The sequence below is a fragment of the Rattus rattus genome, chromosome X (assembly GCF_011064425.1).
Source record: "Rattus rattus isolate New Zealand chromosome X, Rrattus_CSIRO_v1, whole genome shotgun sequence".
Taxonomy (NCBI): Eukaryota; Metazoa; Chordata; class Mammalia; order Rodentia; family Muridae; genus Rattus; species Rattus rattus.
This window is the reverse complement of record NC_046172.1, coordinates 107251140-107256568: the sequence shown is the minus strand read 5'-3', so window position 1 is coordinate 107256568 and position 5429 is coordinate 107251140.

Genomic DNA, 5429 nt, shown 5'->3' with positions numbered 1-5429 from the left:
AATCCCCAACCGTAAATCTTAATACTACTTTCAGTAGGAGGAAATTTAATAATATTGTCTTCTAATCCAGAGTCATAGGACCAATCTTCATATTTCATCAATGTTTTATAGCTATGTTAGGGACCATCTAGGACAGGTGAAGGTTAGCAGCTGCCTTTCCTGGAGGTAGCCCATTGTTTTTGCATGATCCCAAGTAGCCTTCATCACAGGATTGTTTCTTGCAGCTGATATGCCTTTCTTATCATTACTAAATTAATATAACAACCCTTGGGCACTAGCCCAGCCTGATTAGCAGAGTTTCTGCAGATAAATATAAAGATGAACTTCCGTGAAGTAATGCTGCTTGGATGAATTAGTAATTTTTATAGAATTCCAGGTTTGATTCAAGTAATCTTAGGAAGAAAGATTTAAGAGATGGTTTTAGTTGTTTTGCTAGAAAGGTGTAATAAAGTTACAATCGAGACTAGAATGTTTATACTCCTCATAATAGTAAGTAAAGGCTGCATAATAAATGCAATGAGCTTTCATAATTACACTAAGTAGAGAAATAGGCTTGGGTCAAATTTGTGTTCAAGGGAAAGCATTCAGGTCCAATGATGAAGCCAAAGGTGTGCAGTATCATAAGACAAGGCCATTTTTTTTCATTTTTAGTGGTTATCATATTTATTTATGTTTCAAATTTTATTCCCCTCCCCAATTTCTCCTCCACCAGCCCCTATGCCCTTCCCCTCCCCCTGCTTCTGTGAGTGTGCTCACCCATCCACCCACCCACTTCCTCCTGCCTCCCTGCCCTGGCATTCCTGAAAACTGGGACATCGAGCTTCTATAGGACCGAGGGACTCTCCTCCCAGTGATGCCCAATGAGCCCATCCTCTGCTGCATATCCGACTGGCATCATGGGTCCCCCCATGTGTACTTTGGTTGGTGGTTTAGTCCCTGGCAGCTTTCAGGGGTCTGGTTGGCTGATGTTGTTGCTCTTCCTATGGGGTTGCAAACCCTTTCAGCTCCCTCAGTACATGTTCTAACTCCTCCATTGGGGTCTCCATGCTCAGTCCGATGTTTGGCTGCATACAACTGTATCTGTATTGGTCATGCTATGGCAGAGCCTCTCGGGACAGTTATACCAGGCTCCTGTCAAAAATAGTTTCTTGTCATCTGCAATAGTGTCTGTGTTTGGTGCAGATGGGATGGATCCCTAGCTCTGGCATTCTCTGGATGGTCTTTCTTTGACTCTCTGCTCCTATCTTTGGCCCTGTACTTCCTTTTGGTAGAAGGAATTCTGCATTAATATTTTTGAGGTGGTGCATGGCCCCATCCCTCAAGCAGGGGCCATGCCTAACCTCTGGATATGATTTCACATGTTCTATCTCCCCTTTTGGGTATTTTGGCTAATGTCCTCCTGTTGAGTCCTGGGAACCTCCTGTCTCTGGGCATCTGGGGCTTCCAGGCAAGGCCATAATAAACTGTTGCTTTGAAACTCATAATGAGCCTGTAGAATGAAACATTGCTTTGAATTTGTTACTGATACTTTTCTGTAACTCCCATTTTGTATAATATTTTGTCTATGAGGTCATTTCAAGCACTTTTTTCTATAGTAAGGGCAGAGAAAAAAGAAATAAAAGAGGATGGTTTTTGGCTTGGTGGGTGGTGGTGGTGGGGCTCTGTGCCATTCACCTACCCATCCATCCCAATGTAATGATGTAGTTGTTTTCCTCTTCACCTGGTGGTGGTGGTGGTGGGTGGTGGTGGTGGTGGTGGTGGTGTGTGTGTGTGTGTGTGTGTGTGTGTGTGTGTGTGTGACCTTTTCCTTTCCTTTTTCTCTCTGTTTAAAAAGTGTTAACCAGCCTGGACCAGCTAAGGTCTACTGCCTGCCAGAGAGAGAGAGGCTTGTAGCAATATATCTTTCACTTTAATTCCTGTTGCTACCAGCATGTGTTAATCATGAAGACCAGTGGTTTTCAGCCACAGAATAAGCAAGAGAGTGTTAAGTTATCAGCTAATAGCAACCAGAGTAGAGTTAGGGAAAGTTACAAGGCCAGAAATCATCAATCTTTTGTCCTGCATCTGACTATATGTCCAACCTCAGCTCATTCCTTTAAGTCCAGGCAGGCCCCTGGCATAGTTATATATTCTAGCCACAATTATAGTTATCCAGTCACACCAGCCCATGCTTAAATGATAGGAAGACTTTTGGTTCTGTGAGATAAACCTAAATAATTAAGTGTCTACATAGAATAGTTCTATCTTTCTGACTTGCATCATATATCAACTATTTTAATGCATAGAATATTTAATTGCTGTTAAATTATTAGTTGTTTAGAGAGAAGGAACTATTAAATTTTTAGATTCATATGTATATTTCTTATAGTTCACTTAGTAATATTTCATATATTTATTTTATTTCTTGCCAGAGTCCAGCCCCAGCCTTTGGGTACAGGTGAGGTTGGACACAGTATCAGTTATAGTTCACTGACTGTGATCTCTGGCCTTGTACCTCTTTCTATTTTATTGTGCTAATAAGCACTGATTTCTTTTCTCTCTTACTATTCTGTGCTAATAAGTGCTGTTTTCTTACTATTCTGTGGCTAAATACCCCTGTTTTCTGGTAATAAACTCCGATTGGCAGCAGGATAGAGCCAATAAATTAGAACATATTGCCAAAGTTGATATGAAGCCAAACAGAACAGTTTAGAGAGAAGCTGAGAGAACTTGGATTAAGTCACTCATCATGGAAGATTAGATTATATAGAGTCTAGAATCTTCCAGGCCTAGACTTAGGGATATGCAGTACAGAAAAAAAAGTAGTGTGAGCTCAGCCCAAGCCATGTTTGTGCATAGCTTGTGTATGGCCCTCATCTCATCCCTGCATGTGAGGAAATACAAGTGAAATTTAAAGTCTGGTCCATACTTGGAACTTTCTGTTAGAAATCTGCATGGCCCATTAGTTTCTCCAAACTTGATTCATCCAAGATTCACTGTATCCCTCTATTTTCACTGAATCTGTTTTTCCCTAAACTATATATTGTTATTTTAGTCATGATACAAATATCAAATTTAAGAGTTGTTAATCATAGAAATCACTATTGTAGATTCTATTTCTGATATGCAAACCATTTTGCTCTGTCCCTTTCTACTACCAGTATCATTTAGGCTCCCATTATATCTTATTAAAGTACACTGCAACCATAAGTTTTATAGAGTTTGTTCTAAAATTCAATGCAGAACTATTTTTAAAGATTTATTTATTTTGATTTTATGTATATTAGTGTTTTGCCTGAATATATATATATATATATATATGTAAACTATGTACATGAAATGTTCACAGAGGCCAGAAGACCACATCAAATCCGTGGAACTAGAGTTACAAATGGTCACTGAGTTACCCCATGGGTACTGTAAGCTGAACCTGTGTCCTCTGCAAGAGCAGCTGCTCTTAAACACCAAGCCATCCCTCCAGCTCTGTAGTGAAACATTGCTTTAGAACCTGTAAATGATCTGACATAGAAGTAAGTTTATAACAAATATAACAACAAAATAAAATGCATATATTTTAATTATAGACTAATGGTAGGCATAGTATAATACTTACATTAGGAGAGTCCCAAAGGAAGTAGGAGATTGGCCAAGGCAATAATTGTTCATGTTCCCATCTCAGACTCTCCCTAAGGTATAAATTAAATGACTGGAATAACAGATAAAACATCACATTTTAAAAAGCAGGCCATTTCTTTGTGGAACATATATTATAAAATACATGTATGCTAAAGTGATACATGCTTGGACTGTGCCTTGAGTTTAATATGACCTTTCAAATTTCTACCTACCTCTAATCCATTAAAGCACTGCTGCCTGGCTAATTTTGTTGGAGTACATTCTTATTATGTGCGTTTCTACTATGAATATCATCAACACTGCCCCCAAAGCAATAATTAAAGTGTCTTCAGTCTGCCATTCTGTAATCTGGATGAGCCGTATGAAGCATTATACAAGCACACCAGACACATGCACAGGCACACACACATACATGCATGCATACATGCACACACACACACATATACACACAGTTTCTACTAACCTAAACTATTGAATTTGGTCTTTGACATTTTGACACTTTTGCTCACTTTGTTTTTCCAGAAATACTCTAAAATCACTTTATCTAGATGATATTATCAAGAATATTATATAATATTAATACTTACTAATTATCCTTCAAAGGCACAGTACAAATGAAAAATTTGAAATTAAACCAAACCCTTTTTTCTGCTTCTTCAATATCTATCTGTATGTCTGTCTGTCTGTGTATATCTATCTATCTATCTATCATCTACCTATTAATCTATTTTCCATACATTTGTATCATCTACAAAGCTGTATCTACACGTAGATATATTTATGTATCATTGTTTTTAGATAGAAGTTGTTTATCTTTATTTATGTTAATTAAAAACTGACACCACACTCATGTACACTAAAATGTGATCCCATTTATGACACACTGTTTTTCTCTCATTTCTATTTTACTCATACTGCCTGTTTTATTTTTCCTAACTAATCACTGTCTTAGTGACAAAACACCATAGATACAACAACTTATCAAAGAAAGCATTTAATTTCCGGTTCATGTTTCAAGAGGACTTAGAGTCCATGATCATTCTGGTGAGGATCATGACAGTGAGAAGACTGATATGGTGCTGGAGTAGTAGCTGATTGCAAAAACTGAGAAAGAGAGAGGGGGAGAGGGAGAGGGAGAGGGAGAGGGGAGGGAGGGAGAGGGGAGAGGGAGAGGGAGAGGGAGGGAGAGGGAGAGAGAGAGAGAGAGAGAGAGAGAGAGAGAGAGAGAGAGAGAGAGAGAGAGAGAGAGAGAGAATAAAAGAGGAGAGTGCAGAACATACTAACTTGGAATGATGTGAACATTTCAAACCCCAAAACCCACCTGCATTGCAAAGCCACACCTCCTAATCCTTTCCAAATGGGTCAACCAACTGAATAGCAAGCATTCCAACATATGAGGCTGTGGGAACCACTTTCATTTAAACTCCCACGTAAACCTGTCTTCATGTCCTTCCTTCCTCTCATCAACCCCAACCCCACTCACTCTCTCTCTCTCTCTTATATTTTTGGTTGTGAGCCTAGCCTTTAACGGCTGAGCCATCTCTCCAGCCCACTCTCTCTCTCTCTCATACACTCTCCCTTCCTACCCTACTTTCTTTTGCAGGCACTGTGGAGGCATTCATAGATATTTTGTGTGCATGAGTGCAACCCCCATAATACTTTGCTCCATTCTTCGACTCCTGCAGTCTTTCTGACCAGCATTTCAGTGTTCTCTGAGCCTTGGATGGGTGTGACATGTATATTCTTCTTGAGGTCAAACATGTAGAAGTCACTTTTTCTCAGTGCTTTTGAATAGTTATGAACCCAAACTATGA